At 50.5% G+C, this 13,193-nt stretch overlaps 1 long non-coding RNA gene across 3 annotated transcripts in view; it reads right to left on the reverse strand.

Moving 5' to 3' along the window:
- The window catches only part of LOC116631457, a 636,051-nt gene that overhangs the window by 88,025 nt on the left and 534,833 nt on the right, over positions 1 to 13,193 (reverse strand). The window lies entirely within an intron of this gene.

Raw genomic sequence — 13,193 nt, forward strand, 5'->3', positions numbered from 1 at the left:
AGCACACGCCCCGAAGCTGGGGACAGAGAGAGCTTCCTCTCACGGCTTCCGAGGGAAGCAGCCTGCCCCCACCTTCGCCTCAGACTTCCGGCCTCCAGGCTGTGAGGCGATGAATCTCTGGGGTTGTCAGCCCCTCATTCTGCGGCCCTGTGGTCTGGCGGACATGGGAGACAACACCGGGGGTCAAGAATCGCATACAAGCTCGGGTAGACGGCCTGGCTTTGGCTCCCAGTCCTTGCGCCCGGCCTCCGCCGCCGAGCAGCATGCCCTGACTCCAACCCTGGGCCTCCCTGCCTTTCGGACGCATCAGTGGCTCCAGGGTGACCCAGCTGGCTCCCTCTGCTTTGTGCCCACTTGGGCTCCCGGTAACCCCTCGTTCCTGATCACTCTCTTAACCTTCCCTGTATTTTCTGGCCTGAAGGATGTTCTCTACTGGTTCCCGTGTTCCAGTCATTGTAGCGAATACGTCCGGCCAAAGCGTTTCAGTCACCCCGACTGCAAACACAGTTCTGTGTCTGTCACAGAGTCCCGGCTCCCCTGGGCGAGAGCTTATTTAGAGTATTTTTACAGTGAGCCTCGAATCCGTCTCCTCTACTCCCCGGAGCTGGGTGAGAACCGGCCGCACCGCGGAGCTGAAGACTTTGATTCTGAGCTCAGACTCCTGGGGCTACGAACTGCTGACCCCAGGGCCTTCCTGCTGCCTGCCCTGCCCCTGCCCCGACCTCTGTGGTCCTCCTCAGCCTCACTCAACAAAACACAAAAATAGGAAGTGACATAAGTTTCGACTGGTAACAAGCTTTTGAGGAAAGTAGTTTAATATACGGAGGGGAGAACTGCCTCTTTCAAAGGAAGCTCTTTCTCCAACTTGGATGTATTGGATGAGCATATAAGATAACTTCAGTTATTCAAGAAAGGGAGGCTGTTGAACGTGTGGGTTTCAGAGTTATGGACATGAGCCATACTGGCCCTCTAGGCTTTGCCTGTCACCTTCACACGGTGAATGGACCGCTCAGCTCTCATTCTCACGTGGGATGAACACCCAGCTGCTCCTCCTGGCCCCCGCCCTCGGATCCCTCGGATCCTGCCCTCCACATCCAGAACCGGACGCACTCTGTCACCACATGGCTTACACAGACAAGGGAGAACCCCGTTCTCAGAAAGAGAGCAGGCATGCTCGGGAACAGAACTGGTGGTACTCGAGGCAATGCAATGAAACAGAGAGGCAAAAAAGAGCCAGTGGAGTAAACACCTAGGGGACTCTGAAAGCAGGCTTGCCCCTGGTCAAAGCCATCAGACTGAGCCTCTGCTTAGGAAGTCGGTGGGAATCCTTTTAGCAAGTCCTTAGCCCATCTGGGCTTATGTGCCAGTGTTTGGTCACCAATCACCCTCTCCCAGATGCACAGATTTAAATTCGGTTATGGTAATCTGAGTAACACACTAACGTAAAAAACTTTCTGGCTCATTTAAAAAAAAATTGTTTTAGTCTTTCAAACTGAGAAGACTCCTAGAAATGTATTCTCAGTTTTTAAAAATGTGAAATTTGGATAACAAGCTGTATTATCACTTACTAAGGGAAATTATTAAAAGTTTCTTAAAATATTTAAACCAATACTTTATCATCCAACATGAATACGTCATCTGCAATAAGTACTGGCAGCTTCAGTTAAAACTGCAGGTTCAATTAAATGATGCCATCGTATCGATATAAGAAAAAATAGATAATTTTATATCAATCCATAAGTTACAAATTCATACCAAATTGAATTGTATGCATTTTTACCACCCTCTTAGTATTCCAGTAATTACGGATAATGCCCCAGGCTAGAAGTATCTAAGAGTTCTGTTAGCTAAGTAGTGAAGTCTAAACAAGATAATAAATATTTACGTCCTAATAACTTAGCAACAATTTTTTTAAAATTACATAAATTGAATGAAAAAATATATACTTTCACTTCATTCCCCAACCAGTGACAATTCCTGATTCCTGTTCTGTGTGCACGCCTCTCCAGCCTGGGAACCAGGTTGGACCCTAACCCCTCATTTCTGGGTCTGCTCCGATTTTCCCAGGGAATTACTTTTGACACAGCAACTGACGAAAACCCCGTTTCACAAAGACGTGCTGTCAGCAGAGGGATTTAGCTGTCAGTGAATGTTCAGATGGTGGGTGACCTTGACGTGGAGCTCACGCGGCATCTGATCAAACGTCCGGCGTTGCGGTGCTCCCTCCAAATTCAAACAGCCTGAGCTGTGGGGCCCCCGGGCTGCCTCAGCTCACGGTTAGGGGAAGCACAGGAGTAGGGACAAGGTTGGGGTGGGTCATTTGGCCGTAGCCCGTGTCACGTGCTTCCCTTGCACAGTCCTGACACCCACCGCTCTGACTCCAAGAAATACGGTTGCAGTCTTGTAGTCTTCAAACATAGGAGCGAGTGATGCGGCGAGACTCATCCTGCCACGCGGAGGTTTATGAAGAAGAGTAACGAGTAAGCATCTGGAGATGGTGCTGGCCGGGGCTGACGGCGGCCAGCCTGCTTCCCCGTCAAGGTCACTACCTGAAGATCCATCCCCGTGAGCTCCTCCTCGATTCCTTGCTAGGTCTGCGACTGGAGCAGGGAGAGGTGAGCCCCACTGGAAACTTCTGGTTTCCAGGCTCAGAGGAAGCTGCCTTTTCTCCCTGCCTGCCTCCTTTCCGGCAGGTGCCGGAACCATCCCTGCACGCCAGATGTGACTCTACCCTAATGGTCCTGCGGGGACACGCTACTTTAATAGAGTATGAAACGGCACAGCGTGCTACAACAGAACATAATACCACACAGCACAATACCGCACAACACAGTGCGACCACCGCAACACTCCCCCGACTAACAGACGTTCCTTGCACCCCACTACCTGCCAGGTCGTGTCATAGGTCTTGAGGAATTCAGAGCTGAAAAGAAGGTCCCTGGCCTCAGCGGCCGCTCCGTCCACCTTTATGTGACACGAGGGGACCTCTGCCGTCTCAGTGCCATGCCACAGGAGGGCGTGTCCTGCTCCCCAGACTGGACTTGGCTTTCTGTGTCTCCTGAGGAACCACAGAAACAAGGGCCACAAAAGCACTCCTGCTCCCCGTGTCCTGGGATGTGCGGGCACTGTGCTGAGCCCCTGGGGGGCCTCCTCTCCTTGGTACCATCCCCTGCGGATGCTGGACCCTCAGCTGGGAGCGCAGGGGGCTGGTCTGGCTCTGTCTGGCTCCTGGGTGGCCAGCTCCATCCCAGCAGCCCACAGCCCCACGTCCGCCCCGTGCATCCAGGGACTGCATTCAGTAAGCAGCTGCTGTCCCCCCACAAGGTGCCTGGGAACTCTGCTGATGTTTGCGGGGGGGAATCAAGCCGGACACAGTTTCTGTTCCCCAGGAGGCTTGGTGAAGTTGGGTGCGATCCTTTACCCGCGGTCTCTGCCGGGGGCATACCTCTCCCTCGGCATGGATTCTAACCTGGGAAAGTCTCCGCCAGGAGGAGGCTGCGAGGGGCCTCAGCTGAGGAAGCATGGTGGGCTGGCCCGTGTCGGTTGTTAAGTTTATATAAACCCCTAATGTGGAGACTTCACCTCAAAATGTTATCGTCAGTGTTCTGGTTTTTTCAAGGCTAATTTTTTTTTTTTAAAGATTTTATTTATTTATCTGACAGATAGAGAGACAGCGAGAGAGGGAACACAAGCAGGAGGAGTGGGAGAGGGAGAAGCAGGCTTCCCGCTGAGCAGGGAGCCCGATGCGGGGCTCGATCCCATGACCCTGGGATCATGACCTGAGCCGAAGGCAGACGCTTAACGACTGAGCCACCCAGGCACCCCTTTTCAAGCCTAATTTAACATAACCATAACTGTTTCGAATTCGGTTAAAATTTACCTTGTTCAAATTTATATTGAACTTGTATATAATGGATTGATTTTAAATGATCTATTTTTAATGCAATTATATGATTAAATTTGAGCTGTGACTTTAATTTCAATTTTAGTTTTCTACGAATAGTTACTACAGGTGATATATTTGTTTTTGAGAATAAAATATGGTTTAATTATTCAATACTTTTATATAACTTCCCTTAGTAAATGTATAATTTAGTTGGTTATCCAAATGTCATAGTTTAAAACTGAGAATACCTTTCTAGGAGTCTTCTCACTTTGAAAGACTAAAACAATTTTTTTTTTAAATGAGCCAGAAAGTTTTTTACATTAGTATGTTACTCAGATTACCATAACCGAATTTAAATCTGTGCATCTGGGAGAGGGTGATTGGTGACCAAACACTGGCACATAAGCCCAGATGGGCTAAGGACTTGCTAAAAGGATTCCCACCGACTTCCTAAGCAGAGGCTCAGTCTGATGGCTTTGACCAGGGGCAAGCCTGCTTTCAGAGCCACCCTAGGTGTTTACTCCACTGGCTCTTTTTTGCCTCTCTGTTTCATTGCATTGCCCCGAGTACCACCAGTTCTGTTCCCGAGCATGCCTGCTCTCTTTCTGAGAACGGGGTTCTCCCTTGTCTGTGTAAGCCATGTGGTGACAGAGTGCGTCCGGTTCTGGATGTGGAGGGCAGGATCCGAGGGACAGGCGGGGGCCAGGAGGAGCAGGTGGGTGTTCATCCCACGTGAGAATATTCAAAACGAGTCAGTTTAGGAAACTCTGCCCTCCCCATTACTCACAGGGGCCTGATGATCTGGACGGACATCCTCATCATTAAAATTATGAATGATTTAGTCAACAAAGGCAATGCCATTTTCTCCAGAAAGCTATACTTAAAATGCATAGATTATCAGACTTCCTGAACGGTGCCTTGTGTCCTGAAATTACCTAAAAGCCATACTGGGATTCTTCTATTACTAACATAGTTTTGATTCTTTTTATAGAGCATTTTCTCTAATTATATTATATTTAACATTTATTTTCTCACATGCTATTCAAATGGGTCGTGATTTCTTCCACGGCCACATCTTCATCTAGATTTGTATCTAGAACTCCATGTGATTGGCCGGAAGCGGGACCTCTGCGACGCAGAGCCGTGGGCTTTGCGGATGCCCCGCTGCCTGTGCGTTCGGGTTTATTCTGTGCACAGGGCAGCCCCCTCATTTGCAGGACCTCTTCCTCTCAAAGACATGTAAAGTACTTAACGTATCGAGGTGTTGTTGTTGTTGTTTTTTATAACAAACTAGTCCCATTTTACAGATGACCATATGGAGAAACTAATGACCCCGTACTTTTTAACAATTACCATTCCTCCAGGTAAACCGACTTACTCCATCCCGTGTGCACCATTATGTGCCCTTCCTTACATTTCATACGTGCCATTCACTACCTGCCACGCGTGTTGGGGCCCACGTGGCATTCACAAGGGCTACACAGACCCAGTGCACGTGAATGCCCATAGGCTTGGTAAGCTTAGAACTTGGTAAACAACATATGACTCTGTTTACCCCTTTTATCTTCCATTCTGCGAAGCAATAGGCGTGTGCGGGGCGTCTGCTCCTGACACTTCACCCCGACTGTGGCTCAGGAGCGGCCACACGCACCCACAGGCCACCAGAGCACTTCATCGGGGAACGGAAAATAAAAGCAATAAATCAGTCAGACTTTCTATTTATGAGATTCTAATAATCCAGCTTAAATTTTTTTTCTTCTCCCACTAATTTAATTTTTTCAAAAGTCCTCTAAATTGAACAATTAAGTGAGAGCACTTTATAAATAATAAATTGCTACTCAGATTTAAGTGATGGAGACATAGTTTCAGCAGCTATTTAGCATACGCATTTTCGGCCCATCTCCGGCACAGGTTTCCCAGGACCCCGCACGACCTCACTGTGTCCTCCGCACGCCTGCGATTGTGCAGACTCTTGACTGATTCAGACTCGGCCTGTCAGGGGCCCTGGTCTGCGAGGCTGGATGGGAAGCAGGTTCTTCTGGTGTCCCTTCCACCCTGAGGACGAGAGGCCACGGCCCCAGCGAACCTCAAAATCTCCATCCCTGACAGCTCTGAGCCAATCTGCAGCAGCCACTGGTTGGAAAACAAAGCAGTCACCGTACATGCTCTGCTCAAATCTATGTTGCAGTCTTCACTGGTGCATAAAGACATGCGGCATGGGCGCCTCGTGGCCCCAGGGGATGTTGAAGCTGCACCAGGATGTCCAGCTCCCACTTCCTCTGAGAAGCCTTCCCTGATGCCCCCAAACGGGGCACAAATGATCAGGTCGCATCTAGCAGATGTCTCTGTCCCTCATTTGTAGCCCTTGAGAGCATACTCGCTGGTGTGACAAACAGTCTCACCTGCTGGGCAGCGAGCCCCAGCGTCTGGCCACACACCTACATGTGCTCTTATAAGAACCTGGACATGGAATGTGCCGTAATCGATCTTTGTTGAACAGATGAATGGATGAATATGATGCTTGTCACGTAACTCTAAAGAGCGTGTTGGTGCATTGGGGCACATTGGTGCATATAAGTAACACCATTCCCACTCAGGCCAAATTTGGCATCAATGCCACAATTCTCCCACTGTACCCACGCCTGAGCTGACACAGGCTTATACGTCAAATGACCGTTTATTGAGAGTCTTTTCTAGACACAGCATACACCCTAGGTCATTAATTCTGACCATATTCTTATGATGTTGGTTTTATCATTTCTTTTTGCATAGAGGAAATGGACTCAGAGGGAGGACCTTTGACCAACGGCAGAGAGCTGGATGTGCCAAGCCATGATTCAAGGGCAGTTCTCTCTCAGTCCAAGTCTCGTATTCTTCCCCAGGTTCAACAGAGAACAGAAATACAATAAATACCACAGGGACTAACTTTTCTCCTCCATTCTTCCTTTTCTTTGGGCACATGTGTGTCATTTCTCTGTAGGGTGAAAATGCAAATAGCCAATTTTTACAAGAATAAACTTCGCTCTTCAATTCAATTTTTAGCACAAAGAACGAAGCTCCTGTTTATCCATCTAAGTGGATATTCACGGTAAATTTACTGGTGGAGTTTGGGCTTTTCTGTGTCCTGAAATTTCCCCCTATAGTTTGGATTACTTAAAAGCATGAGGGTTCTAAATCTTTTCCCAGGTTAAAACTCGCTCACCTGGATTCCCTCCTATTCTGTTGCTTAGAAATAAAAAGATAAGTTGGCCTCTGCTTTGAATGTCTTCATGCTGATCCTGAGGCGGCTGTTACTGTGCTCGCAGGTTTTACACACCGGCACGGTACTTTGCCCTATATCCTGGTATTCATCGTAGGAAATCCTGGGTCAGTCCTCTAGATGTCTAAGACTCTTGTTTTCGTGTCTTTCAAGTGCGTAGGACGAACAGAGAGTGCTATTTCTGCCTCTAGATATCATCTCTAGTTAGCATTTCCGGGGTGCTCAGAGAGAAAACAATGTCTGGGTGATAACTCTTGTCAGTTTCCCCATTGTCAAACCCAATCTTGCATTCCTCCACACTCACAATATTTCCCCATTGGGAACATGCCTGACATTGCAATTTCTCAAAACTGCAGCTCTGCAGTGAATGCCTAATTCCTGAAACTGCAAAATCTAACAAAAGCTGATTTTTTCCACTGATTTGACTGGCTGACTATTTCGAGACTTTGCATGTGATGACCTGCTGTTCTTCACAAACAACATCTTCAATGTACCCACATGGTTGTTCCAAAGTGGCTGCCCGCAATTAAATCCTTGGGAGCTGCGGGGCATATTCGGAATTACTCAGTGTCCAGCGTTTCCGCCACAGACAAAATTTCCCCCTCGGTTACATTTAGCAGGTTACCGGGTAGCAATGTGTCACTTGCTTTTGAACCCGGAGCCCGTGGGCCACCTCGGCGCACCAGCCTGACCCAGGAAAGGCTGAGCGCGCCGCTCCCTCACGGTTTTGTGGTGTCTTTAAACCGCGTTCCCTCTCTCAACTGGTGTTGATGTTTTCATGTTTAAAGATGAATAGCCAACCTAGAGTAAAATGTGGCAATCCTGTCTGTTTGTTTTTCATTACCTAAATAGATGACCTTTTTCTGTCTTGCACCAATCACTTGTTTGGGGTATTTTCTCTGTTTTTCATATTTGTTAAAACTCTTGGTGTGATTTAAGCATAAATTCTGGGCCTGACTACTAGGGAAGACAAAGATTTATCTACTTGTTTTCTCCTCCCCGACCCCTCTCATCCTTCCCCCCAAACTCCAGTTTTTATTACTTTTCAGATCGGCGCCCCCCCCCCCCCCCCCCGCCGCCCGGGGTTTCACTCCCTGAAGAAGTCGGCCTGGTTCATCACCCAAACGGGTGCCTCACTCTTCCACCCTGATGGGCGGTGGGGCCCAGAGCACATTTCGCCCCCACCCCCCAGTGCTGCTACCCGCAGGTCGGGGTTTGCTGGGGCCTAAGGGAGGCGACGACTGCGGGCAGAGCCTGGACAGGGCCCGGCGAAGCACCGCATCCCAGGACCTGCTCTTTCGGTTTTGGTTTCTTATGAGAACTGCATTAATAGGACGGAGCCTCTGCAGCAGGGAGCCCACCAAACGTTCTCCCCGGGCTCCCCTTCGGAGGAGCAGCCTGCGGACGGCCCAGGAAATGGGAGACGCAGGCATTCCGGAGAAGGAGTTCTGATGGACAGCTCATCCCGCCTTGCAAAGCTCCAAACCCGCGCGGTCCTTCGCGCCCCCCACCCCGCACCCCCTCCGCGCCGACCCCCTCCAGCGCGGGCTCGGGCGGGAGTGCGAACGCCTCCTCTCGGCCCCCGCCCCCGCCCTGCCCTCGGCAGCCCGGGGTGCCGGTCCCTCACCTGCCCCCTGCTCTCCCCTGCCCTCCACCCCGCAGTCCGGGGGTGCGGGCCTCCCATCTCCCCGCTCCCGCCTCCCACCGGGCAGCCGGGGTGCGGCCCCTCCATCGCCTCCTTCCTCCCACGTGTTGCGGCCGGGCCGGGAGACGTGCTTGTTCCGCTAGCTGATTGTAAAAGGGTTTGACTTGCAGCTGACCCCGGGTCAGGACTTTCTCTCTACTAATCCCGCTCTCTTTAAACACAAAAACACTCTGCCTCTTCCCTCGCATCAGTCACCTTAATCCCCCGCGGCTGACACCGCCGGCCCGCGAGCCCCGGCTGCACCGGGCGGGGGTCGCCCCGGCCGCGGGCTCCGAGTCCGAGCCCGGGTTCCCGCCCCTCCCGTGTAAGCCAGTGGGGACGAGGCCGAGCGGGGGGGGGGGGGGGCGGGGGGCGGGGACGGGCCGTGTCGGGGTGCCGGCCGACCCCAACCTGACTCGAAGGCAGCGTCCGGGGCTGCAGCCGCGGCGACGAGGGGCCGGGGCGCGGGGCGGAGAAGGACGCGCGGAGGACAAAGGGAGGCCGGGCGCACAGAGAAAGGAAGGGACTGTGCCGGAGGCGGGAGGGGACGGAGGTAAAGGAAGAGGGAGGCGAGGAGGAAACGGAGGAGCAGAGTGGCTAGCGGGACGGGAAGGGGTGCGAAGGGTGGAGAGGGGAGGACGTGAGCCGCGCGCAAAGGCCAGGAAGCCGCCACGACTCCCGCTTCAGGGGAGCAGGGCGGGGGAAGGGCGGCAGGCGAGGCCGGGAGGCCGGCCGCCCCCGCCCGGAGGGGACCCGGGCCGCGCACCGCGCGCACTGGGCGCTGCTGCCCACGCCGCTGGGTTCCCGGGGGCGCGCAGCTGGAGAGGAAGGGCCGGGCGGGGGGCGGAGGAGGGGCGGGGATGAGGGCTCCGCGCCCCCCGCCGGGCCTCGCCCTCGGGCTGGGGGCCTGGGGGCTGGAGGGGGGGCGCGCCTGGGCCGAGGCGGGGGTGAGGGCCAAGGGTCCCTGTGTCCCTCGCCCGGCCCCCGCGCTGCCCAGACCCTGCAGGCCCGGGGGCGGGGACCAGACCCACCTCCCTCGGCTGCTCGCCCGGGGGGCCTGCGCCCCTCTCCCCTCCCCTTCTGGCCCGGCCTTTCAATCCCGCCGAATAGTCGTGCTGGAAAAGGAGCTGCGCCAAGGCCAAGTCTGCTTTTCACTTGAAGTTTCCAAGGAATCAAACCTATTATTACATTCTGCCGCCGACGTTTCTGGAGCCTCTGCCCCGCGGGCCAGGCTGCGGAAGCGGGGAGGGGGGTGAGGGGGACCAGGGAGAGGGCGGGCGAGCGGAGCGGGCGCCGCGGGCGGTGGGTGCAAGAGCCTGGCCGCCCCGGAGCGCGTCTTCCGGGGCCCGGGACGGTTTCTCGAATTAACCGGAATTTTCTGGAGACAGATCTCTGCATGGCCCAGTCTTTGTCGGGAAAATGAAATGCGTGAATATGCGTGTTATTCTTCTCCCACATGCATGATTTTAATAGACCTATCAGTCACGCTACCCGACACCCATCTGCAGATGAGGCGCGCGCCGTACCCGCGACTGGTTTTAAAATTAATTCATTTCATCTAGCTACTAGTGGGTTTCTTTGGCCGGGCGTGGGGGGTTGGTATTACAGTCTTAACAACAAAAAGGGCCCGTTAGTTTAAAAAAAAAGGGGGTGGTGGTGGTGAGGAACAAGAGTAAACCCCCTCCAGCAAACCGTGCTACCCACAGCTTGGACAGCGGGGCCGCGGCCAGTGGCCGGTTTATGAGCGATTCTCGCAGTCGCCGCGGCACGAAGTTACGCAAACTTTGTACAAGGCCCCCAAACGAGTCTTGTCCACACGGTTTTCGAACAAAACTGGAATAAGCGATAGAAATGCCACCCTGTGATTTGGGAAGTGAGTGAAGCCATCATATAGAAATCATCATCTACTATTTCAGTTCGTGAATATGATGAGCAGCACCTTGACAAGAACCGGATTCACGGTTGAGTGAGACGTCTGCAGGCCCTAGTGGAATATTTTCTCCACCAATGTAAGTTGGAGAAACGCTGCTGCTGGAGTGATAGGGTCTTCAATCCTGAGATGAATCCTAGCCATGGTCTGCTCCCCCATCCCGGTTATTTCTAAATAGAGTCATTAACGAATTTATATTTGCTTTTTGCCATGTTCCAATCAACAAAACAAATACGCTGCATTGCAGGAATTCCTATTTTAAGGTCTTCCTGGGTTTTTAACAAAGTGGCTCCCAGCACCTGGCATTGAATTTCAGCTATGTATGGGACACATGCGGAAAAATGCCAAACCATAAACCCACCTTCCAAGAAACCAAGGGCCAGCTCTGCCTGGAACTCCTGCATACTGCTAAACTTTTTAGTCTGAAGCACTTCCAGTGTGACCCACATTACTCAATAGTGTGATGAGCTAAGACTCGGAGGCCAACAGCTGAGCCCAGATACAAAGCCGGGTGCACACATATGTGAGCATGGCCACACATCTGTCTGCCACCTTAGTAAATGCAGGTGGACGCTGAGATTAGGAGTTAGCAAAAGAACCCAGAGAGTCTATCTAGTTGCACATCTCAGAGTCAATGTGGCCTGCTCCTTAAGCTGGGTGTGGTGAATTAACAGAGCATTACAGAATTTCCCAGAGCATCTCCCAGAGGAGACTGTGTGTGGCATTCATTCATTTATTCCCTGACTATCTCATGATGCTGATCCACTCAGCAATCCATATAGATCCAAATAACTTCAGATTTCTAAAGCTTTAAAAAAAAAAAAAAGGAAGAAAAAAGAGGGGACTTTATTATCTTGTTAGAAAGAAGCAGTGGACATCATTCTTGAGATTTTTGCAGTCACTTTAAAAAATGCATGGTTTAAGCAAAATTACCAAAATGACTCCAAAAAATTACACATGTCAATTGCCAGGTTAACATTTTACTTAAAGCTATTCTCCAATGCAGGCTGAATGTGGTTCTCATTAACCTGCTAGCATAGGCCCATTTTTGGATAGATAGTCTATGCTCATTCCAGGACAAGAAAAGAAAATGAAGGGGAGGCCTAAGGCTGATGAAATCAACATGTTTTGATGTGGCCTAAAGGCTTTTTTTTTTTCCCAAAAATATAATTTCATCTCTATGCTGTGACTAATTTCAAAATGTATTTGCTACAGTGTAACTTTTAAATGCAATATTTAATGCTGTCAGATTACTTGAAGACAAAGTTTTACAGAAAACTTTAAATTCCAGAAAAAAAACTGCAATGTACCCATAAACACCTAGAAAAAATATAATTAAAAAATTTAAAGCATCAAACACCCTCCGATCTCATGAGGAATAATAAACATCACATTTTGTGTATCCCAGTTCACGCCGGGGATGGGGGGGTGGTCCAGTGAGTGTGTGTGGGGTAGGGGCGGAGAGAGAGAATTCAAGATCATTCTGCCCTTTCCCAAGGAGAAATAAGCCAGAGGGAGGGGCTGAGGAGGGACGGAGTGGGCTCGGTTGCAGTACATTTTGGTCCAAAGAGTGTTTCCTTGAGTCAAATTCAGATAAATTCCATTTGCAATCTTGCTAATTGCAGGGGAATTGGGGGCATCAGTAACCCCGCGGTGGTCTTTGTCATCCACCCGTAGCTTGGTCCCGCCATTGGGGTCTTCCTCCTCCAGACCAAACTGGGGAAGATCCCAGGCCCGCTGGAGGACGCAGAGCCCGCCAGTGTCCGCCCGCAGTTAGAAACAACACACCAAAGGGCCAGACTATAAAATGAGGGGTGGGTTTTTTTTTTTTTTTTTATCCTGGTAATTATTTCTTGATCCATATTAACACTGTAAACGCTACAAAATAATCTATCGATTTAAACTTTCTTCCCTTCCACTGAAAGAAGCTCCGTGAAGATCGTACCCTCCCCCCTGAGGATCCCTCACTTTCAGTTTATGCTGATAATTTCTTTCTCCTTCGTCAGATTTACTAATTGTATTTTGAGCTCACAAAACATGCATATAAAATCAGCAAGTTCCACATTGTGGGGGAAAACTGGGCTTTTTTTTCTCTCTCTTAAATTTATTGACTCAAAACTCGATGCATTTTTTTTTTTTTTTAAGGAGAGGTCTTTTTTCATTTTTAGAAGAAAGGCTTTTTTAGGAAATTATGTACATAATCTGAATCCCCCTCCCCACACCGCAACGCCTAAAATAAAAATTTCACAATGCATTTACAAGAAATAATACAAAACAAAACAAAAAAATGGAAATGCTCAGATACAGAAAGTTTTACAAAACCCAGAATATAACGCTGCCATTTGAAAGGAGTGGGGAGATCTCTTTGTATAAATTAACAAACCAACCCAAAAAAGCGGTAACAACTACAAAAAACTCGTAAGTGTTTGATCTG

The sequence above is a fragment of the Phoca vitulina genome, unplaced genomic scaffold, assembly GCF_004348235.1.
Source record: "Phoca vitulina isolate PV1807 unplaced genomic scaffold, GSC_HSeal_1.0 scaffold5, whole genome shotgun sequence".
Classification (NCBI taxonomy): Eukaryota; Metazoa; Chordata; class Mammalia; order Carnivora; family Phocidae; genus Phoca; species Phoca vitulina.